The sequence below is a fragment of the Phascolarctos cinereus genome, unplaced genomic scaffold (genome assembly GCF_003287225.1).
Source record: "Phascolarctos cinereus isolate Bilbo 61053 unplaced genomic scaffold, phaCin_HiC Scaffold_7;HRSCAF=346, whole genome shotgun sequence".
Taxonomy (NCBI): Eukaryota; Metazoa; Chordata; class Mammalia; order Diprotodontia; family Phascolarctidae; genus Phascolarctos; species Phascolarctos cinereus.
This window is the reverse complement of record NW_027556180.1, coordinates 22,867,515-22,893,480: the sequence shown is the minus strand read 5'-3', so window position 1 is coordinate 22,893,480 and position 25,966 is coordinate 22,867,515. Positions and strand designations below refer to the sequence as shown.

General features: G+C 35.9%; 1 long non-coding RNA gene across 1 annotated transcript; it reads right to left on the bottom strand.

The window, feature by feature from the left end:
- Positions 1-2,162: 2,162 nt before the first annotated feature.
- Positions 2,163-25,689, bottom strand: LOC110210227 (uncharacterized). The gene is made up of 3 exons (XR_013483417.1): positions 25,558-25,689; positions 8,816-8,925; positions 2,163-2,287 (listed from the first exon to the last, which is right to left on the bottom strand). It is a non-coding gene; the product is annotated as an uncharacterized LOC110210227 (long non-coding RNA).
- Positions 25,690-25,966: the final 277 nt, after the last annotated feature.

Below are 25,966 nucleotides of genomic sequence, written 5' to 3'. Positions count from 1 at the left end.
AAAGATCAACAAATGTAAGCATTTAGTATTGGATATGAAAATGTATGTTCTGCCTGCCTTTTGCCATTCTGAACATTCACTATTCTTTTCTGCATGTTTAGAAATGTTTCATAATGCTATTGTATTTTACTACATCACTGCTAACCAATCCCTTCTCCAATCGGGGAAACTCTCCCTATGATTTTTAAAGAAAAAAAAAATTAAAAGTCCTTAATACATACCTGCATAGTGCAGCAAAATATTTTCCCAAATTGTCCAATAACAATATATGTATTTTTAGGCATTTTCAGGTCATCACCTCTTTGGCAAGACAAAAATAGCATGTTTTCATTTTCATTCTTGTGTACTTATAGTTTATATTTTCTTTGCCAGAGTTCTTAATTCTTCCAAAGTTGACATTTTTTATAATGTTATCACTGTATAAATTTTTCTCCTAGTTCTGTTTACTTTACTTCATTCTGTATCAGTTCAGAGAGACCTTCCAATTTCTCCAAAAATTGTCCACTTCATCACATCACATGGCATAATAAAATTCCATTTCATTCATATATGACAATTTGTTTAATCATTCTTCAGTAAGAAAACATCTGTTTGGTTTTTGATTTGTGGCTACCACAAAAAGAGCTAACATGTTATTTTTTACATCTATGTACAATTTACACATTTTATTTTATATACGTATGAACATATATAAGCATATGTAATACAATTAATCTCAATATATTATGAGATAATTTATATGCATATATTCTATATAATTTAATATGCATTCATAACATAAGAACTATATGGACATATTTATATTTATAAATAAACATTTGTATACATATAATGTATACATTTATGTAAATATGTTATATTATGCTATATTGTATCACAATATATCATACTTTTTTTCCTTTTCTTTGACATCTTTGGGGGAATAGACCCAATAGTGGTATTGCTATGTTAAAGGGCATACATAATTTAATAACTTGGTGGGCACAACTCAAATTGTTTTTCATAAAACAGACCAATTCACACCAATTCCAGCAACGCATTAATGTACCTGTTTTCCTGCAGTCCTTCTAACATTTGTCATTTCCTTTTTTGCCATCTTTGTTAATCTGATTGGCATAAAATAAAACCTCAAAGTTTCTTTAATTTTCATTTCTCTAATTATTAATGATTTAGAGTTGTATGAGCATTGAGAACTTAGATTTCTTTCTTTGAAAAATTCCTGGTCGTATTTTTAACCATCAGCCTATGGGAAAATGACTCTTTGCCTTATCCATCTGAATAAGATAATTATATATCTTGTATGTGAGTCCTTTATCTAAGAAACTTGCTGTAAATATTTCCCCCAGTTACCAATTTCCTTTCTCATCTTATTCTTAAAGGTCCTCTAAAACCTTGATAAACTAGAATATTTAAAAAATGGAAAGGGGATTATTTTTACATTTTAAGTGTGTTTATCAGTTCCCATCTAGTATCTAGAAGAAATATTGAGACATAAATAGGTGTCCTGAAGAAAGTAAATATGTTTTCCTCTGCCTCCTTACCCCATTGTTTTCCTACTACTGAGTTTAATGTGCATGTTTTAGTTATGATTGGCCTTTTTTTTTCCTTCCCTTTTGCCACTTTCATCTAAAAATTGCAGGTAGGGGCAAGAGTTGATTGCACACCCCTATTTGCTGAATTTCTGTCAAATGCCATTCTAATTTATATTATCTAAAGACTCTGAACGAATGGAGGGAAGGGGATGTGCCAGGCATAGTAGGAAGCATAAGGAATCTGAATGTAAACAAGCCAGGCAGACCCCATCTCCAAGAAGTTTACATTCTAATAAGGGATGATAACACACAAAGAGGAACTTTTGCTGCAAAGAAGAGATGTGGAAGGTAGGCCACGAGAGCATACCACAGATGCATGGTTCAAAGGTGGGCAGGGAGTGATGTGGTTACTTTGTTCAGGAAAGGTAAGATGAAAGCCTATTTATTACAGTACAGGGTCCAGGAACAAAGCCTGAATTCAAATGGAACAAACATGAGGACTAGAATTTAAGCAATGTGACTTGGGACTAACCAGGAATATAGCTATATAGATATAGATATACACACATATATATTTCAAACATAATTTTATTTAAAGTATAATATTTAAAAATTCATCATGAGGTTTGTTATGAGAATTATGATATACCTTTTTACATTTCCACCAAGTTAATTAAGATAATATATGAGAGTGTAGAACAGGTGTGATCAGTGTCACTGCGCAGAGGATCCTCAAACACAAAATCATGGATGTTCTGAAATATTAAAAAATGTCATTGTTAATCAAAATGTAGGTTAGAATAGCAAGACAGGATAAGAGCAATGACTGGTTTTGTTGTTCAGTTATTTCAAGTAGTATCTGATGCTTTGTCTCCCTATTTGGGGTTTTCTTGGCAAAGATACTGGAGTGATTTGCCATTTTCTTCTTTGGCTCTTTTTATAGACGAGGAAACTAAGGTAAACAGGGTTAAGTGACTTGCCTAGGGTCACGCAGCTAGTAAGTATCTCAGGCCAGATTCGAACTCATGAAGATGAGTTTTCCTGATTTGAGGTCTGCTACTCTATCCACTGTACCACCTAGCTGCCCCTTCAAGGACAGGTGGATAGGTCACATATATTAGATAAATACCAGGAGATAACAGATGCTAACAAATTTATAATGTGTCAGGTTTTAAGTTGAACAACATTCATTTAATGAAATGCACAATACTGAAATGAGCTAGGTGGAGTAAAGAGCCAGAAGAAAATTAAAATTGGTAATATTTGAAGTGAACAGCAGGGTGTTAAGAACCTTGATTATTTCTTAGGCCTTTTGTGAGAATTTCCAAGAGCTTAGTATATATTTTATCATAAACAAATTGCTAGCTAAGTATGGTAAGTGCATACTACCTCTAGACTAACATAGGGAATGCATTATTGAAGAATAGTTGTTAATGTTACTTGGCTCTGAACCTAACTTACTTGGCTCAGAGTTTACTGTTAATGTGGTGAATTATTTTCTCATTGTCTATTAAACATTGTCTCACAGAGATGTTCCCTGGTAGAAGTATATGATCTTCTGAAGAGGTATGGTTGACAGACATAAAGCTATGATTTAATTAACAGTTAACATCAGTTATCAAGAGGGAAATGAGCCAAAAACAAACAAATAAACCAAAACACCAAAATCAAGACAAAACAAAAGAAGAATGGGAAACAAAGCTTGTCCCAATTAACTTGGGAAATGGATAAGCAGAGGTTAGCATATAAATGCTATATAAATGTGGTGTAAAAAATAAAGAATATGAGGAACTCTGAGAGACATGACAAGATTTTTATGATTGGATATAGAATGAAGTCAGGAGAATGAGAATTAAACTCAGTAATGTAAAGAAAAATAAAACTGAAAAGCAGATGAAGTCTGATTAATAGTATGCCCAATCTTATGTCCAGAGAACCGATCATGGAACTGTTCTAGATAGATAGATAGATAGATAGATAGATAGATATAGATAGATAGATAGATAGATAGATAGATAGATAGATAGATAGATGGATGGATAGATAGATAGACAGACAGACAGATAACAAGTATTGAAAATTTCATGCTTTGTTAGCCAGTAATACAGGATTGTTTGGTCTTGCTTAACTTTATCTACCTACCTATCTATCTATCTATCTATCTATCTATCTATCTATCTATCTATCTATCTATCCATTCATTTAGTTATTTATTTTGAGAGAGAGGTTAATTGCAAACAGAATGAGGGAGGAAGAGTTAAAAGATTACCTGAATATATGAATTTAAAAAAAAAAGATTCCTAAATAGAAAGTTATTTATTTTTATTCTTCATTCTCTCAGGTTTATTTTCAACACAATATTGACCACAAGGAAAATCAGTTGTTATCATAAGGAAATTTTGAATGGTGGTAACAGTGAAAAAAACTGGATGTGATAAGCTAAGCAATTTGTATTAAACAGCACACCAAGAACTGTTGATTGTCTTGTATTGTTGTACCCATGTGCTAGTGCAATAATTTTTTTAAAAAAGTATGTCACTTCTGTCCTGACTACAATTGTAAAAGCTAGGTGAGGAAAGCTATGACAATATATTGAACAAATTCATTCTGGAGAAATCATTCAAGCACTTACTAGTTTTATTGACACTTCTAAAAAGTGCAATCTCCTTTAACTGCAGCTAAATGGAACACCAACAAATATGAAAAAGTTGTAACTTTGAAATTAACAATATTATGGATAAGCCTTGAAAGCAACTGATCTTTACAAATGGAAACCCTGTGACCACGGTGCTGGATAAGGATTTATCAACACCAAGGAGTAAGTTTGGAAAAGCTAATTAGCTGCAAATGCTGGCAATCAAATTCAAATATCACCACTAGGTACCAGTTACCTGGGGCAAAGTGCCCTATTTTTGTAAAGGCTCTATTTCATTGGTGTTATTTCCAGGCTAAATAGGAATTTTCCATTTTCTTCAGGTAAGTAGATTGAAATTCTGCCTCTAGTGCTGTGTGACCATCTAGGCATTCTCTCTGAAAAGCAGTTTCCTTAACAATAAACTGACTACAGCAATATTACATGTTACATAGGGTGACATAGGGTAAGGAAAACCCTAAGTAAATGCTAAAGCATTATACAAATGCAATTTGTTTTAATACTTTTTTTTTTAATTTAATACAATTTGTTGTTGTTCAGTCTTTTCAGTCATGTTAAAATTTTCATGACCCCTTTTGAGGTTTTCTTGGCAAAGATGCTAGAGTAGTTGGCCATTTCCTTCTCCAGCTCATTTTACAGATGAAGAAACTGAGGTAAACAGGGTCAAGTGACTTGTCTAGTCTGCCATTTCCTCCTCTAGCTCATTTAATAGGTAAGGAAACTGAGGCACAGGGTTCAGTGACTTGCCCAGGGTCACACAGGTAGTAGGTGTCTGAGAACAGATTTGAGCTCAGCTCTTCCTGACTCCAGGTCCAACACTCCTTCCATTGTACCACCTAACTGCCCTTATTATCATTATTTTAATTAATATTTCTTTTTCTAATCCTATTTGATAGAATTCATATAGCAATGGTCCTGGGGGAAAAAAAAAACACCATCCTACTATTTTTATTTTGTATTTAATTATTTACAGAGTATTACTAAAATAACTAGATTTTGTTTGTTTGTTTTTGAAGTTGAACATAATGATGGTGGCTTATCTTCTTTAGGCTCATGGAAAGCATTCTTGGTCTATTATTAGAGGCAGAAAGAATGATGATGATGTGGATTTCTTCTTGTTCCCACACATCTTCAGCATCTTCCTCTTTGTCATTATAGTTTTCATAACTGTAAATTGCATGCAATTTGGAGCTTATGAGGATTCAATATGCTAACATCTATTAAAAACACTGTTTATTAACACTTTTCTGGGTGGGCATTATGTCTGAGCAATTGTGGGGCAACAGTTTTACAACTATGATGATGTTTTGGTTAAAATAGTTAAACATTCAATTCTCAAAAACATTTGGGGATTTGTGTTTATGCTATGGGAATGTTGTTCTCAGACACTTATGAAAACTAGCAAGTTGCTTTTTTTTAATGATTCTCATTACTTGATCATGCATGCCTATTCAGTGGGAGTTTAATTTCTGCAATCTGCAATGTCATATTTAATCATTTATATAATCTCCTTGAAAAATTTGAATTAATGAATATTAATGTTGGTTATTTTATTATTAAAAAACTATTATATTGAGTAATGATGCCCTTAACTACTACTGTGAAGTAAAAAGGAAAAAAAAAGTCTAAAAATTTAAAAATACTCTTCACAAATATTGAGGTAATACCTATCCGTAATATTGTCCATTTTGAAATTACAACTCTTTTTTATATATTTATTGCCATTTCATTTAGCTGTAGTAAAGGAGATTGCACTTTTAGCAGTATCAATAAAGCTAAAAAAAAGAGCTTAAAAGATTCCTCTAATGGCATAAACACTGGTGGATTTGGAATTAGAACAATGAAACCTTGAACAAATAATTTCCCCTCTCTGAGGCGTGGTGTCCTCATCAGTAAAATACAAGGTTTGGACTAACTGGTCTCTAAGGTCCCTTCATAACTCTCAAACTCGGATCCTAGGAAATATGGTTCATTGCTGAAATACGTTCAATTTCAAAGATTTCTTGATCTAGAGCTCCTAATGTCTGAGTTAAGTAGTAGTTCTCAGTGAACGTAATGGCTTAAGAGTACTAAAAATGATCACCTGGAAACGTTTTTCAGTTGCTTCAGTCATGTTCAACTCTCTGTGAGCCTGTTTGAGTTTTCTTGGCAGAGATATTGGAGTGCTTTGTTATGTGAACCATTTTGGGCCTCCTATCACCTGAGAAAGCCTAAAACCTGGATTGGCCAATTAGGAGAAAGACATTTTTGGCCCACTCTGAATTTAGCCTACCATAATGCTTTGTGTGCTCTGGCATGACAAGCATGCCTTGCTTTGCTCTTGGAGTGAGTCCAAAATATCCTTTCTTGTGTAAGCAGCTACAAGGCCAGATGAAGCTGATCAAGAACATTCTTCTGTTTATTACTACCAAGGGCAAGGCACTTCGAACTGGACACCATCTTGAATAATGGGACTTTTCTTATGTTGGTATTTTATGGACACGCGCTATGCTTTGTTATGGAATACCTGTGTGTGTGTGTGTGTGTGTGTGTGTGTGTGTGTGTGTGTATGTACATTGTCACATTAATGATAAAAGAAACATAGACATCCTGGATCTATAACTTCAGTTGACACCTTGACATTCTCTTATCTTATTGTATTTACACTCTATCCCATTAAGAAATTTCTTTTTCATATTATAGTTAAACACCTATGGAGACTATAATTTTGGGTTGACACAAGCATCCCGAGTTGGGATTGCTCTAAGTGTATGAATGGACTCCTTCAGCTTGTCTCCCTCTGAGTTCCAAATTATTTTCTGATTCCATCATGCATGATTCTCTGGTTTAATGAGAATAAATAAGCACATTATTGCATAGGTATCGCCTGATTCTGTTGGTCCCTTCTTCAAATCTTTGGTAAGGTGAACCCCATTCTGTTTGTTCTTGAACAAACCTTTGGTAAGGGGGAACTCTGTTCTGTTTGTTCTTTGGACAAATCCTTGGTTAAGGGAAAAACTGATTGTTTGTTTCCTTGGACCAAATCTTTGGTAAATGGTTGACAGGTGTTTCCTTCCCCAGGTGACATACAGATTTACTCATTTACAAATGAGCAACTGAGGCCAATAAGGTTAAGTGTGTTGCTCAGGGTCACACACTTAATAAAGTATCTGAGGCTGGATTTGAACTCAGGAAAATGTCTTTCTGGTTCCCAGCACAGTACTCTATCCACTGTGCCACCTAGCTGCTAGTGGTGAGGGGGGTGAGGGGGAGTTGTGGGAGGGGTAGATGGTTCATAAAATACTTAAAACATTTTTCTGTCTCTCTTCTCTAGCCGTATGTCTGCTGGCAAAAGTATTTTTTTTTCCTGCCCTGTTATGGTATGAAATATTTTGACGAGGAAGAAACATCTTCTAATGTCCCTACTAGCTCAAAATCTGTGATCCTGTGGTCTGGTTCAAATGATTTTGATTGACTCCCCCCCAAAAAAGAAAAGAGTTAGTTTTGAGTTATTTCAAGAATGCCTTTTAAATACTCAGACTTCTTCAGAATAAATATTTCTCTCTTGTTGCCTAACATTCCCTGGCTTCCTAAAGTCTTAAGTAAAATTTCCTTTTACAGGAAGACTTCCCCCATTCGATTGTAAGCTCCTTAAGACCAGGTATTATCTTTTTGCCTCTTTTTGTATCCCCAGTGATTAGCACAGAGCAGATGCTTAATAAAGGTTTATTAACTATTATTGATCAATTAAAGATGTCAGATGACTGTAAGCTGTCTGGATATAGGACCTGTAATGTCTCTGTGTGTTCTTTTCTCTACATTCTCTTCCTTGCAAGGTTTCTGGCACTTAGTAGGTTCTTAATAAATGTTCGTGGATTTGAATTAAAATTTCTTTGAAAGAAGGCTAATAGAAAAAGACCAAATAAAGAATGAGTGTCATTTTGGCAAAAGTGATTCAGGCTTTTACTGGGCCAAGGGCAGTAAAACTTACTATTCATTTATTTGCTAAAGCCTGTTCATCCAGTTATGCTTTCATTTTCTAATCCCTGGGAAGGGAAAAAAGCTCTTTAGAATCCTTAAAAAAAAAAGATTCTTCCCTCAAAAGATTTTCAATTGGAAAGAAAATTGATTGAATGGCTGATAAAAAAGCAGAAGTTATTAAGATTTGGCAAACCAAGGATTTTTTAAAATATTTTTGTGTTCATAGTATGTTCACATACTATAAAGTATACCCTCACAGTGATAGAATATTCCAGCTAGATGCAACCTTGAAAGGGTCTAAATGGTTTCAACCTGCTGCCTATGGAACCCAGTGATTCCAGAAGAGGCCATGGAGGGAATGTCTAGATTTTTGATGCGAAAATTCTGTGTGTGTGTGTGTGTGTGTGTGTGTGTGTGTGTGTGTGTGTGTGTGTGTGTGTGTGTGAGAGAGAGAGAGAGAGAGAGAGAGAGAGAGAGAGAGAGAGAGAGAGAGAGAGAGAGAGAGAGAGAGAGAGAGAGACAGGGCTCCAGTGAGGACAGAATGATGAGCAAAAGGTGTCTAGGCTTAAAAACTCTTCAAGTAAAGAAAGGATTGAGTCTGAAACACCACTTCTATTATTCTCATTTTACATATTAGGAAACCGAAAGTGAGAGAGGTTAAGTTATTTACCTGAAGTCAAACAGCTAGTAGATGACTGAGACAGGACTTGAACTCAGGAGGAAGAGAAGGACCTTGAACTCAGGACCAGATGGAAAGATGAAGTTCAATTCAATTAAATTCTGTAAACAATTACTGAAAAATTTATTTATTGCCTACCATGAGCCAGGTACTGTACTAAGCCCTGGAGGTACAAATAAGAAAAAGAAGAATTTTATTATTTAATAACAGAAGACAAAAGACAAAAGGAAGCCAGAAATGGGTGGTGGTGGGAAAATCAATAGTCAATATGGAACACAGACATGATGTTCCTTGGAGTTCAAACCAAGCAGCTGTAGATAAGTAGAGACTGAATTGTCATCTACTACCCAACCTAGCTGTCCTCGAAGATTCTCTAATGCTTAAATTCTTTGACTACAACCTAAAAGACAGATTTGATGTTAATTCCAAGTAACAGTCACTCTAACTATGGGCAGGACCACCAGCAGCAATAGTCTTGGCTCTAGGGAATGCATTCTTTGGGCAACACAGCCAATGAGACAAAGAAAAATTATAGCCCCATTGTACTTATTCTGTCACGGTGGCAGAAAAACAGGAAAGCAATGGAACCATGCTAGGCATCAAAAAGTTTTGAAATAGTCTATGAAGCTTAATGCTTTCTACTCTAAATGTATGATCTTTTTTCAAAAACCAATTAAGTGTCTTAATATCATCTTGGAAGGACGTCTGCAATTGAGTGACCTAAATGTCTATATTTGGCCTTATGATGCTTGAAATGTTTATCATTGACTTGGATAGAAGTATACTTCATATACTTATAAAATTTTCTCATGAGTTTGGAGGATTATATAACACAATCAACCAGTCATAATATAGAAAAGATCTCGACAGCTCAGCACATTAGAATGAATCAAAAAAGATGATAATGGAAAGGGATAAACATAAAATATTACTTGGTTTCCAAAATCTGATGTTAAAAATAAAATATGAGGAATAAAGGACATAGTTGTCTGTCTACAAAAGATTCAGAACTTTAAGTGTATTGCAGGTTCAGTGTCAATCAAATGAGTGATATGGAAGACAACAATACAACCTTGGGTGCAGTTTCCTAGGATGAGACCCATCGGAGGGACTGTGTCTAGTCCTGGGCACCACAGGCTGAGGAGGGTCAGTGATAAGCTGTAAAATATCAAAATGTCATTCAAGAGATTGAGGGTAACTGTGTCCAGGATTTATGAGTATAGGTTAAAGGAAATGGTGAGGTCAACATCAGAGAAGAATGATGGAAGGAAACAAACATGTATTAAGTGCGTACTAGGTGCCTGGCATTATACTAAGTATTTTACAAATATTATCTAATTCCATTCTAAAAACTCCAGGAGGTAAATGTTTTCTCCAATTTATATTTGAAGAAACTGAGGCAGGCACAGCTAGTAAGTATCTGAGACCTAATTTCATTAGGACTTTTTGACCCCAGGCTCAGAATTCTATCCACTGCACAATCTAGCTGCCCCAAGAAGGGAAGACGTGGGCTGAAATGATAACCGTTTTCAAGTATTTGAAGACCCAGCATGTAGAGGAGTTGTCATTTAGCCTTTTCTGATGATCCCCAGGGAGAACTAAAAGGGGTGGGAAATTGAACAGAGGAAAATTTAGACTTCTTATGTAGAACTAAGTAAATGTGGGATGGGATCCCTTTGGATATAATAGCTTTCTTCTTTTTGGAGGTAAGACTGGGTGGCAATTTGTTGACTATGTTTAGGGGACTTTTTTTTCAGTAGGCATTAGAGTAGAAAGCTGCATTGTGTCCTGCTCAGGCTTGGGTGGAGACAGCTTCTTCTGCCTAGATAGCCCAAAGTCTGGAGTGGTCTGGTATGGGTGGAGGGTGGGCTGATAGAAGAGGTATTTCCTTTGTCCAAAAGTAAAATGATGATGGAGTGATATCAGCCCCAGTTGGAAATATATATAAACTGGGCACCACAACCCCCAAATTGAGCCCAGTTCTAGACTGGCTCCCTTAGTGGGGCTGTCTGACTGAAGCTCTGCATGCATGTCTCCAGCTTGAGAGAAATAAAAACATTGATTCAGACAACCTAATTTCATTTGTCTTTCTTAGATTAAACTCTGCCAGGCTGACAATAGAAATCCTTTTATTCTCCCTCTCCCATTCTCTTTCCCATTTCCCTTGACTGCTCCAAACCTTCCCATCTATTATCAGGACTCTCACAGCCTTTCAGCTGAAGTCCTGTCTTTACATTAAAAAAAGAATACAACAAAAAACCAAATTAAGGCCATTCTCCAAGACTTCTTTTTTCTCCCCTTCTCATCTCACATCTCACAGCTCACATCCCTCTGACATCACACTCCTTCATTTGTCTTAAGGCCCTCCTTCTTACCAAGGCAAGCCAAGCACAAGTGGGCCAGTCCTCTGGTGTCTTTAATAGTGAATAGTCCCAAGTTATTTCTGTTTTCTCTGTAATCTTCCATCCACCCCTACTCCTCCTTCCCTGATGTGGATAAACATGCCTATGATGCCTCCATCCTTAAAATTAATAATAGTAGTAACAACAACATAATGATAGTTACCTGATCCTACATCCCTGCTACCTATTATCTTAGATCTCTCCTTCCTTTCTGAGCCAAACTTTTTGAAAAAACTGCTCATATTCAATGTTTCCATTTCTGTTCCTTTCACTCTCTGTGCTCCCTTCAAGTCTCAACTTAGGAGCTACCTTTTGCAGATTTTTCCTATCCCCTCCCCCAGCCCTGTCCCCAGCAAACTTATTCTCATGGGGAAGCAAAACATACAAACACCCAGATACAATCAGGCTGTATAAAATACCCCCCCAAAGTAAAAAGGAAGAAAGAAGAAGAAACAGAAAAAGAAAAATCCAGACAACTACCCAAAGTTTTATTATGCCAGCAGAATATGGGACAAATATGCTACTTGCCTTACTCTAGACTTCTTTGTCTCAAAAGTCAGATGCAACAACATTCCTGTGAACTAAATCTGAACAAGGAAAAGTCATTTAGCAAAGTGAAATCAAGGAACCTTGAAAGAAAGTCACCATGGTACATCAGGTTCCTAGGTTTCAGAAAGACAGCCAAGCATAATAAGTTCTGGTCTAGCAATCAGGAAGATTTGGGTTCGAGTCCTGCCACTAACACCTACTGTTTGTGTGATGTTGGGCAAGTGACTTCCTTATGCACTGATATAAACAATTCTCTACAATAGTAAGTGGTAGAGTTGGTAGAAATCTGTAAGAACAGAGTGAGTTTCTTCACTGGGAGTTCCTTGTACATATGATATCATAGCTCTAATCTCTCACATTAAAAAAAAAAAAGATTTATGAGAAAGATGGGAAGGAATTTAAAAATCATCTAATTTCACAAACTTAGAATCTTAAGTCTAAGTTTTAGCAACTCTGTCAAGGGAAAAATAGTGGAGCTTGAATTTGAACTCTAGCCCTTTTGTGCATTTTTCTGTACCATAAATACCTTTTCCTCATTAACTTGAGGAAGGGACAGAAACTCCATAGTTAGAGAAACTAGCAACCTTAACTTCACTGTAACTCAGGAGTGGCACATGGAATCTCATTAAATGCAAATCTCAGACTTCAGGAAAGCAAAATTCAAAAAGTTTAGAGAAATAATAGGCTTGGTCCCATATCCAGGGCTCTAAAAGAAAGCTGGTTCAAAAGAAAACTCATGAATGTCAGGATTTGAGAAAGAACATACGAAAATGAAGCAAGGAGGAGCATGTTTTTAAAAGGACAAATGCAAAAGAGGGTCGTAGTCTCATAAGAATTAGACAGGAAGGCAAAAGGCCAAAATCAACTATTAGTTCGTGAAAAATGCTAAGAACCATAGAAAGAGATTTTTATGCCCAAGGTTCAGGAAGGGTTATGCCTGCACCTTGATGTAGTGGGGTACAATGGTAACAAAAGGAAGAAATACACAATATTATATCTCTTCCATCTCTTTTTTTTTAAGAAGAATATATAGAATTTTTTTTTAAATGGAAAGAACAAATGAAATGCATGTCAAAGAAGAAGGCTTAATTCTGTTGGCCCAGAAGAATTGTATCAGATTTCTGAAAAGGCTTTCAGATGATATTACTGGACCACTGTGGGCAATCGTTAAGGAATCAGCGAATGGGGATGAGAATGGGGATGCCAGGAGACTGGACAGAGGGGGAAAAGGTCCCTATTAAAAAAAAAAAAGGAAAAGAAAATTCTGAAAATATAAGCCTTAAAAAATGCATAGTGAGACAGCACTGGATTCGGCCTCAAAAGACCAGGGCCCAAATCCTGGATTACTTTGGTGACCTTGGGTGAATCACTCAATTTCTCCCTTACCTACCAAATGACGGGATTATATTTATTGCTCTCCAACCTCTGATCCAGCTCTGTATTTATGACCATCTTGTTTGACATTGTACCCCGGGATATTTTTGAGCATATCATTGAATGGATGGTTGCTGAAGGATATATATATAAGCACTAATGATCCATCTGGGTTCACTCATTAGTCAGTCTAACTTAAGTTCTTCTGCCCTGGGATTGGCTCCTTTGACTGGAGGTCAGAGTTATGGGACCTGGGTTTCTTTTGAAAGACAGGTCTCAGCATCATTTTTTTTCTCCTGTTTCCCCACCATCTACATGGCTTTGGGGCACATTTGGACTTTACTTCTCCACTGCTTTTTGGCTTCTTTTTGTATATTATCTTCTCCCATCAAACTGTAAACTTCTTGATGTCAGACACAGTTGTTTCTCTTTTTGTTTTTTTCTTTTTGTTTTTGGGTTTTTAATTTCCAGGACTCAGCACAGTGCTTGGATCATAGTAGTTGCTTAAAAAATGTTTATTGAGACTTCTGCTTCCGCTTCCGGGAGCCAAGATGGCAGAGTGAAAAGGTAGTTGCTCTCACTCTCCCCTATTAACCTCTGAAAACCCAGAAAATATCACCCCAGAAAAAAAAAACCCTGGAACAGTTGAACTAGAAGAAAGACTGGGAGCAGCAGTGCAGCAGCCCAGCAAACAAATGGGTCTCCCAGTGCCTCAGCAAAAATAAGGGAGGCAGAACTACAAGGGGCTCTAGGCAGATAAGTACCCTGCTGCATTCATCTGAAAGGAGGTGAAGAAAACAACCTAAAGGCTTCCTAAAGCCACCGCCTTTCCGGTTCCAACCCAACACCAAGTGAGCTGTTGGAGCCATGTAGCCTCCAATTGTGAAAAAATCCTGAAGCCCAGAAAGGACAAACACCAACACCTGGACCTCTGAGTGCCTCAGTGAGGGTGGGAGGAATGGGTGAAAACCAGCTCAGAAAACAACCAGGTGCTTTGGCACTCTACCACAAAGGAATCTCCGAGTGGATTAGCAGAAACAAGCAAGACAACACTGCAGGGGGCCCCAGGCAGATAAACATCCTGCAGCAGCCATTTAAAAGGAGCTGAAGAAAGCTAAAGGAAAGGAAAAGCAGGCAACCTAGAATTGCCTGAAAGTTCCAGACTTGCTGATTCCAGCCCAACACGAGGTAAGCTGCCAGAAACCTACAGCCTCCAATTGCCAGCATAAGAGGCCCCACACACAAAGCCAGTGACCAAGACCTAGGCTCCCAACACAAGAAGCTTGGGTCAGTACCCTCTGTTCCCCAGCAGGAGAGCTCAATCTCTTTAAAAACCAGGGAATAATGAAACACCATGAGTAAAAAGAAATGTACTATAGATTCATATTATGGAAAGAGTGAAGATCAAGACAGAAATTCTGAAGAGGACAACATTGTCAACAAACCCACATCTGCAACAACAAAAGGGAATATGAACTGGTCTGAAGCCCAAAAAGCCTTCTTAGAAGAGCTCAAGAAGGATTTTAATAGTCAAATGAGAGAGGTAGAAGAGTCCTTCAAAAATACAATTGGCCAATTGGAAAAAAAATACACTGAAGAAAACAAGTCCCTAAAAAACACAATTGGCCAATTGAAGAAGGAAGTACAAAAACTAACAGAAGAGTAACTGAAGAAAAAGTCCCTAAAAAACACAATTGGCCAGTTGAAGAAGGAAGTACAAAAATAACAGAAGAAAACAATCTGTTAAAAACTAGAATTGGACAAATGGAAACTAATGTCTCTACGAGAGAGCAAGAATCAGTCAAACAGAAACAAAAAAAAAAAAAAGAAAAAATAGATGAAAACATAAAATACCTCATCAGTAAAACAACCAACCTGGAAAATCGACTCAGGAGAGACAATTTAAAAATTATTGGACTACCTGAAAATCATGATGAAAAAAGAGCCTGGACAGTATCTTTCAGGAAATCATAAAGGAAAACTGCCCGAAGTCCTAGAACCAGAAGGGAAAATAACCATAGAAAGAATCCACCATCACCACCTGAAAGAGATCCCAAATTGACAAGCCAAGGAATATAATAGCAAAATTCCAAAATTACCAGATGAAAGAGAAGGTGCTGCAAGCAGCCAGAAAGAAAAATTTAAATATCATGGAACCACAGTCAGGATTACACAGGACCTTGCAGCTTCTACATTAAAAGACGCAGGGCATGGAACACGATGTTCCGTAAGGCAAAGGACCTTGGAATGCAGCCAAGGATCAATTACCCAGCAAAAATGAGCATCAGTTTTCAAGGGAGGAGGTAGATATTCAATGAAATAGGAGACTTCCAAACTTTCCTGATAAAAAGACCAGAGCTCAACAAAAAATTTGATCTTCAAGTACAGGACTCAAGAAGGACTTAAAAAGGTAAATGGGACAGAAAGATACAATATGTTGTTAATAAGGGGGGGCTGTTTAAACCCCTACAAGGGAATATGAGACTTGCAACCCTTGAGAACTGTATTGTTATTACACCTGTTAAAGGAGTATACATAAAGAGGGTGGATATTAGTTGACTTTGATGTAATGATAAAAAAAAATCTAATCAAGTGGGTTAAATGGATCCAAATAAGTGGATCAATCTGATCTTAGAAAATGTACTGAGAAAGGAGGAGGCAGACAAGGGTAAATTACATTACAGGAAAAGACACAAAATCCTATTACAGCAGAGGGAAAGAAGGGGGGGGAGCATTGTTTGAACCTTACTCTCATCAGATTTGGCTCAAGAAGGGCATAACATAATCAGTTAGGCATAGAAATCTAATTTGCCCTATAGGCAGTAGGAGGGAAAAGGGGAAAGAAAAGGGGGGGGAAGAAGGAGGGAAAGAAGGGAGGGAAGAAACACTAAGAGTAAAGGGGAAGAAAAGGGAAAGGGATAATAAAAGGGGGAGGGACTGAAGGAGGTGTGGTCAAAAGCAAAACACTAGTGAAGGGGGAAAGGAAAAAGGAGAAAGAAAAGCATAAATTGGGGGAAAAGGATGGAGAAAAAGACACAGATAGTAATCATAACTGTGAATGTGAATGGGATGAACTCTCCCATAAAATGGAAATTGCAGAATGGATTAAAAACCATAATCCTACAATATGTTGTTTACAGGAAACACATTTGAAAAAGAGTGACACATACAGGGTAAAGGTAAAAGGCTGGAGCAGAATATATTATGCATCAGCTGAAGTAAAAAAAACAGGGGTAGCAATCCTGATCTCAGACAAAGCAAAAGCAAAAATAGATCTAATCAAAAGAGATAAGGAAGGAAACTACATCCTGCTAAAAGGCACCATAGACAATGAAGTAATATCATTACTAAACATATATGCACCAAATGGTATAGCATCCAAATTCTTACAGGAGAAGTTCAGGGAGTTACAGGAAGAAATAGACAGCAAAACTATACTAGTGGGGGACCTGAACCTCCCCCTCTTGGCACTAGATAAGTCTAACCACAAAATAAACAAGAAAGAAGTTAAGGAGGTGAATAGAACATTAGAAAAGTTAGGTATGATAGACCTCTGGAGAAAACTGAATGGGGATAGAAAGGAATATACTTTTTTCTCATCAGTACATGGCACATACACAAAAATTGACCATGTACTAGGGCATAAAAACCTCACAATCCAATGCAGAAAGGCAGAAATATTAAATGCATCCTTTTCAGATCATGATGCAATAAAAATTATATGTAATAAAGGGCCATGGAAAGATAGACTAAAAAATAATTGGAAACTAAATAATCTAATCCTAAAAAATGATTGGGTCAAACAACAAATCATAGAAACAATCAATAATTTCATTCAAGAGAATGACAATAATGAGACAACATACCAAAACCTATGGGATGCAATGAAAGCAGTTCTTAGGGGAAGTTTTATATCTCTAAATGCTTACATAAATAAAATAGAAAAAGAGGAGATTAATGAATTGGGCATACAACTAAAAAAACTAGAAAAAGAACAAATTAAAAATCCTCAACTAAACACCAAATTAGAAATATTGAAAACCAAAGGAAAAATTAATAAAATTGAAATTAAGAAAACTATTGAACTAATAAATAAAACTAAGAGCTGGTTTTATGAAAAAACAATAAAATAGATAAGCCTTTGGTTAATTTAATTAAAAAAAGAAAGAAGAAAACCAAATTACTAGTATCAAGAATGAAAAGGGTGAAGCTACCACCAAGGAAGAGGAAATTAAAACAATAATTAGGAATTATTTTGCCCAACTATATGCCAACAAATTTGACAATCTTAGTGAAATGGATACATATTTACAAAAATATAAATTGCCCAGATTAACGAAGAGGAAGTAAAATACTTAAATAACCCCATCTCAGAAAAAGAAATTGAACAAGCCATTGATGAACTCCCTAGGAAAAAATCTCCAGGGCCAGATGGATTTACATGTGAATTCTATCAAACATTTAAAGAACAATTAATTCCAATACTATATAGACTATTTGGGAAAATAGGTGAAGAAGGAGTCTTACCAAATTCTTTTTATGATACAAATATGGTGTTGATACCTAAACCAGGAAGAGTCAAAATAGAGAAAGAAAATTATAGACCAATTTCTCTAATGAATATAGATGCAAAAATTTTAAACAAAATACTAGCAAGTAGATTGCAGCAACTTATCACAAGAATAATACACTATGACCAGGTAGGATTTATACCAGGAATGCAGGGTTGGTTCAATATTAGGAAAACTATCAGCATCATTGAGCATATCAACAACAAAACCAACAGAAACCACATGATCATCTCAATAGATGCAGAAAAAGCTTTTGATAAAATACAACACCCATTCCTATTAAAAACACTAGAAAGCATAGGTATAAATGGAGTCTTCCTTAAAATAATAAATAGCATATATCTAAAACCTTCAGCAAGCATTATATGTAATGGGGACAGGCTAGAAGCATTTCCAATAAGATCGGGGTGAAACAAGGATGTCCATTATCACCACTGTTATTCAATATTGTACTGGAAACCTTAGCTTTAGCAATAAGAAGAAAAAGAAATTGAAGGCATTAGAATAGGCAAAGAAGAAACAAAGCTATCACTCTTTGCAGATGACATGATGATATACTTAGAGAATCCTAGAGAATCAAGTAAAAAACTACTTGAAATAATAAACAACTTTAGCAAAGTTGCAGGCTATAAAATAAACCCACATAAATCATCAGCATTTCTATATATTACCAACAAAGCCCAACAGCAAGAGATAGAAAGAGAAATCCCATTTAAACTTACTGTAGACATTATAAAATATTTAGGAGTCTACCTCCGAAACAAACCTAGGAACTCTATGAACACAATTACAAAACACTTTTCACACAAATAAAATCAGATCTAAATAATTGGAAAAACATTAGTTGCTCATGGGTAGGCCAAGCTAATATAATAAAAATGACAATCCTACCTAAGCTAATTTACTTATTCAGTGCCATACCAATCAAACTACCAAAAATTATTTTATAGAGTTAGAAAAAAATAACAAGATTCATTTGGAAAAACAAAAGGTCCAGAATATCAAAGGAACTAATGAAAAGAAATGCAGGGGAAGGTGGCCTAGCAATTCCAGATCTTAAATTGTATTATAAAGCAGCAATCATCAAAACTGCTTGGTACTGGCTAATAGGGAGGTGGATCAGTGGAATAGGTTAAATATGCAAGACACAGTAGTCAATGACTATAGTAATCTATTATTTGATAAACCCAAAGACCCCAGCTTCTGGGATAAGAACCCACTCTTTGAAAAAAACTGCTGGGAAAACTGGAAAAGAGTATGGCAGAAACTAGGCATAGACCCAAATCTCACACCATATACCAAAATAAAGTCAAAATGGGTTCATGACTTAGATATAAAGGCTAATACCAAAAGTAAACTGGGAGAACAAGGAACAGTTTACCTATCAGATCTATGGAGAACAGAAGAATTCATGACCAAACAGGAGATAGAGAACATTATGAAAAGCAAAATGGATAATTTTGATTACATTAAATTGAAAAGTTTTTGCACAAAGCCAATGCAACTAAGATTAGAAGGAAGGTAGAAAATTGGGAAAGAATTTTTACAACCAGTCTCTCTGATAAAGGCCTCATTTCTAAAATATATAGAGAATTAAGACAAATTTATAAGAACACAAGCCATTCCCCAATTGATAAATGGTCAAAGGATATGAACAGACAGTTCTCAGATGAAGAAATTAAAGCCATCTATAGTCATATGAAAAAATGCTCTAAATCATTATTGATTAGAGAAATGCAAATCAAAACAACTCTGAGGTACCACATCACACCTATCAGATTGGCCAACATGACAAAACAGGAAAATGATAAATGTTGGAGAAGATGTGGGAAAATTGGAACACTAATACATTGTTGGTGGAGTTGTGAAATGATCCAACCATTTTAGAGAACAATTTGGAACTATGCCCAAAGGGCTACAAAAATGTGCATACCTTTTGATCCAGCAAATGCACTTCTAGGGTGATATCCCAAAGAGATCAAACAAATGGGAAAAGGACCCACATGTACAAAAATATTCATAGCAGCTCCTTTTGTGGTGGCAAAGAATTGGAAATTGAGAGGATGCCCATCAGTTGGGGAATGGCTGAGCAAGTTGTGGTACATGAATGTAATGGAATACTACTGTGCTATAAGAAATGATGAACAGGATGACTGCAGAAAAACCTAGAAAGATTTATATGGTCCGATGCTGAGTGAAGTGAGCAGAACGAAGAGGACTTTGTACATACTAACAGCCATGTTATGCAATGACTAAGGTTGTTAAACTGAACCCTTCTCAGCATTACAAGAGATCTAAGACATCTCCAGAGGCCTCGGATGGAAAATGCTGTCCACATCCAAAGAAAGAACTATGGAAGTTGAATCGTTATCACTTATTTTTACCTTCTGTTGAGTTTTGTTTCATCTTTCTGATAGTTCCTCCTATTGTTTTTAATTTTTACTTACAACTTCACTAATGTGAAAATATGTTTAATGGGAAAGTAAATGTAAAGCCTATATCGGATTGTGTGCCATCTTGGGGAGGGTGTGGGGGAGGAAGGGGGAGAAAAATTTTCACCTCAAAAGTATATGGAAGTGATTGTTGATAAATCAAAATGAATTAATAAAATCTTTAAAAAATGAAAAAAAATGTTTATTGAGTGTTTGATTTCTTTTTTTGCTTTTTGGTGAGTCAATTGGGGTTAAGTGACTTGCCCAGGGTCACACAGTTACTAAGTGTCAAGTGTCTGGTCTGAGACCAGATTAGAACTCAGATCCTCCTGACTCCAAGGCCAGAGCTCTATCCACTGTACCACCTAGCTACCCCAGACTATTTGATTCTTTAGGAGGGCTTATATATCAGGGTTATGTCATAGAGCCAGTATATCTATAAGCCTAATGGGTATTTGACAGTATTTCATGATATCCTAGTGTATAAGATCAAGGATGGGGAGTAAATGATTCACAACAAATGTGGACTTGTAGATTTGGAAGGCACCTTAGCATTCTCCTATTTCAAACCCTAGCCACTCCAAAAATTATCTCAACAGTACCTCCAGACAAGTGGCCACCTGACCTATGTGTGAGCCCTCTCACTTACTTAGAAAGTCACTATTTTGAGTGACAACTCATTTTATTTTCTTATGAATAATAATAGCTAACACTTACATAATGCCTTAAGGTTTGCAAGGCACTTACAATATTATGTCCTTTCATCCTCATGACAACCTTGGGAATTAGGTGCTATTATTATCCCTGTTTAGCAGACAGGGAAAATGAGGTAAACAGTGCTTAAATGACTTGGTCAGGGACACAGCTAATGTCTGAGATCAATTTGAACTCCAGTCTTTCTGATTCAAAGTCTTTTATTCTATCCACTTCCCAACTAGATGGTTATGAACCCTACTGTTAAGATAGTTTCCTTTCTATTGCTTTAAAATGTTCCTTGAAGAAATTTCTATATTATTTATGATTCTGGCCACAAAGTAAAAAATAAAATGGTTAAATGCATCTCCTATAAGATATCTCACATGCTCCAAGTCAACTCTAATGTCAAACCTTCTTGTTCTACCCATCACCAGTTCCTTCAAGTACTGCTCTTATGTCATGGTCATATGTTACGTTTGGTGACACAGCTTCTCATTTACTTGCCTCTGCATTCACTCCCACTTAAAATGTCACACGCAGAATTGAGCACAGCATTCCAGATGTGCTCCAGCTACTGAAGAATAGACCATCACACCACTTGTCTGAACAGTATGCTATTATTAAGGTACTGCCAGATGTTCTCAATAGTACCCCTGTGCTAAAATGAGTTGCAATTCTGTGATCTAATGTATCTCTGGTAGGATAAATCTTCACCTAACCCTCATTTTAAGCCAAGGGCAAATTCTGCAGTAAAATTCTGTTTCAAAATCACTTCCACTTAACATTGGAGATGAGAGAGCTTTTTAACCTTTTAATTCAAATTGAATAAAAAATGTTAAACCATGTATCTACACCAACCTAGCCCTAGAACTATTGATTATCTTTAAACCATAACCAGCTTAATTTCTTCCTTTATGACCTTCTTTAATCATTTCATCTTTTTTCCCCTTCCTAAAAGGGTAACCTTTGAGGTGTCTATATGTTACAGACAGTTTATATTGGGAATCATGGCAAAATGATGCTTTATTCTAGAAGAGTTAAGTTCTTGGCTCTCTATTTTATGATGCTGAAACTTTTAGCAGAGCTGTATTTCATGCTCTAAATCTGGCACAAATTCCAAGATTCCTGAAATTTTTGCAATTATCAAGCTCTATGGATGCTTGAGTGAATATGGGGCAAGGGGAAAAGTCATATTCTGAGCCCAGCTCATGAGGATTTCTAGCCCAAAGAGTTAGTCTTAGGCATTTCTCCATGTTCCAGCCCCACAAGTATTTGATTCAATTCAAGGAAAAGTTCAAGCTTGTATAGGCATTTGAGGATAGACTGGTCATATCTGTGACCCAGGATTATCATTGAATGAACACCATGATAGGCAACATCAGCCTAATGGTTTTTCAATGTAAGTGTCCAAGTTTCTTTATTGTTGTTCAATCATAGCTTGGGGCTCTTATCGCAGAGGGAATAGAGGAAACTTGGAATGAGCCAAAGCTAATGAAAATCAGTTGATTCACAATGAATCTACATGAGTTGTAGCCCTTAAGTGAAAACATACTCTCACTTCAACTTAATCTGACTTAATCATGATTGATGTATTTAAAGGTACTAGAGTAGCCACTTTCTGCTTATCTGTGTGCTGTTGTATTTATAAGGAGGTTAGAAAGTCTTCCTTGAAATGTGTTTTAATGTACATGTGCCAATTTATGTGACATTTAATGAACAACAAATACATAACACTTAATAAAAATTACATTCATATAATATTTCAAGGTTTATATTTATACTTTCTGCACCAAAAGGAACTGTTGCATACTAGAAAGGATGCTAGACTTGGAGTAGGGACCCCTGGGTTTTGTTTCCAGGTCAAACACTAACTCATATGCTTTGTAATCTCAGAAAACTCACTTCAACTTTCAAGACCTCTCTTTTATAATCAACAAGTGTTGTGACAGGACTCAGAGATCCTTTCCAACACTGCCAACCTGTGATTCTATTTCAATACACTGGAACTAAGTATTTTGAAGTCTATGTAAAAATTAGAGGTGTCTTCCAGCAAGATCTTGGTTCATTCTAATAAAGGCTGTGACTACTTCAAGGTGACTTTGTTCCATTGGCTGCCTTTATCTATATCTTAGTCCTCATCACTAAAATGAAAGTTTTCAACTAGAATGTCTCATGAGGTTTCATCAAGTTCCAACATTCTTATATGGTAATGGAATTAAAAACCTTCCAGCCTGAAAGCTCTTCTAATGTATCTCCACCTCCCTGGTTAAACAAGTGGCTAGGAGAACCATAAACAGAATATTTTTTCTCTCCATGAATATTGCCTCCTGTTAGAGTTACCTCATTTTGAACAGATGGATAATGTAATTTCCTTCTTTCAAATCATCTGGAACTGTTGCTATTGGCATAATGATTTTGCTCATATATTTATGAACTCATAAATCATTAATCACTAACTACATTCTGCTTTTTGTCTTCATTAGAATGATTCCCCTTAATGCTCTTCTCTAACCTGAACCTGAGAATACAATAGAAATAATTAAAGAAGCAATGACTTGTGAGCCATGTAGCTGTATCAAGAGCTGCTGGCCTTGCTACAGTTCATCTACTTTAAACTACTGATATAAAATGGCTCATTAATCAATAAATAATAATATTATAAGTAGGGTTTTTTTTTGAAAGCCAGGAATGTGTTTGATTGTGAGCCCAATAAATTACCATCTTTTTCTTTTCACATACTTAACTACATGTAGGTCTTAAGAATTATCACATTGTATGTCCAAATATTCTGTTCTAACTCTCAAGTATTTAAAAATTAATGGTGGGCTAGTAAACAATGGCATTGACAAGAGAGAAATGGATAGTACAAAGAATAGAGCATGGGACTTGGAGTTAGAAAGATCTGAGTGAGAATCCTGTATTAGACATGTGACACTGGACTAGTCACTTATCTTCTCTGGACCTCAGTTTCCCCATCTATAAAATGAGGGTGGATTCAAGGTTCTCTAGGGTCACTTTCAGGTCTAATTTATTATCCAGTAATATGAGATTTGAGTTTGGAAATTCATTCATTCCACAAACATTTATTAAGCCCCTACTACATGAAAAACACACAGAGAACACAGTGATAGGTACAAAGTAAAGTACAAAGTTTAGATAGGAAACCATCCCTGACTACATAAAGCTGACAGGAGAATAATAAAACAACAACAGTGACAATTCTGATATTGGCCACTATGTGACATCTGGGATGGATAGGCTTTACCAACTAAAGGGTTGAGGAAAAGCTTTGGAAAGAAGGTGCTATTTGACCTGGGCTTTAAAGAATGTACAGTAATTCCATAGGCAGAGAGGGGCAAGGGATGGCATCACAGGTTTAAGACCCAGAACAATCAATGGCATGGAGGTAGAAATATTATACATCTGTCTTTGAACCTTTGTTCATTTCTATTTTGTGTCCAATTACTAATAAGGCAAAAAAAATCAGGGATGGAGACGATAATTGAAGCTGGGTTCCTCACCACTAGCCTTAGCCTGTCCTCATATCATTAATTTCTGCTGAATTCTTCAAGAATACACTGTCTATAGTACTATGGTGATATAATACAGGTAGGGCTCTGATTTTGATCAAGACCACACAAGATTCCCTTTACTTTTCCCATCTAGTTATTTTTCATGAATAGATTCTCAGTGGACTCCACTGATTAGTTTTCCTCCTCTACCATGCAAATAGCTAAGCACCAACTTGGAACAAGGCTGGCCCATGGCAAATATATATATATGTGTGTGTGTGTGTATGTGTGTGTGTGTGTATGTATGTGTATATATATATATATATTTCGATGTATGTATATACGTATGTATATATGTATATATATAAACGACTGAATAATTGGAAATTTTCATGTCATGGCATGAGCTTGACATAGTCATATGAACCTTTCTCATTTTAAGGATCAAGTGACTATAGACAGTGTCATTAATAGAAGATAATTATGAATCATTTTAGTAACTATGACAAGTAGTACAAAGGTCTCCAGTTAGCACAGTGATTGCAAATGAGATATCACATTTTCCACAAAAATCAGCTCAATGTCTAGAATCCAAAGTATATGTCACTTTACCATGGAAGTGACCCCTTAAATTGTGAAGACTCTGCCAATGGAAAACACTCTTTGGCAGCTCCTATCAAGCTGGAAAAATCAATTTTGAGTATGAACCTGGGCTTGGATTATAGTATAAGAAGAGCAAATAACAGTTTGATTGAAAGTCATTGCTACAGGATATGTGTATTTTTCCTTAAAAATATGGAAAGTGATCTGAAATTATATATTAAATCATGGAATGGTTGTAATACTCATTTATTGATAGATTACCCTCACCAATAAAATCACTGCCTTTGAAGTATGATTAAATCCTAATTAGTACAAATAATGAATGCTCTGACATAGTTGCATTATTAGTATTCCCAATGCATACTTCCAACAAATTGGAACCAATTACCATATTTTACCTAATCATAGCTCTGAATAGTGAAAATCTGAATGCTTGCAAACTCTTTATGAGATTTGTTCTTTGCACCAATTAGGAAAAAAATACATCTAGAAACTAGTAGATGTAGCCCCTTATTCTTACATAGATTATTAAATATTTAATTTCAGTACATGGAAATAGAATCTTTTGTTTAAATATTGAGAAACACAGCTTACCATCAACATAATTCATGCTTCTTCTGTATCTTAGTAGATAAGGTACACAAAAAAAAAATAGGTTGCTATGGGTGAGAAATCCATCACAATTCATCCAATAAGATGAACTCTTTTGTAATCAGCTACAGTGTACCATCATGAAGAACACATTTGGATCACTTCCATGGCAACAGAACCTTGAGAGACTATATTCTAGTGGCAGAACCTTTAACAATCCAAGATAACCTAAATGGCATGATAAGGCTTTGGAAGAGGAAATTGATGGTGGCAAAATGAATTAAAATCATAGATTTGCATGGAGTGTAGTCCAGGTATGCTGCCATATCCTTCTTCTCAAGGGAAAAGCCAACCATGCCAGGGTATATGGGTGTAACCAGAAAAGAATAAGACATTTAAAACTCTAATCAAC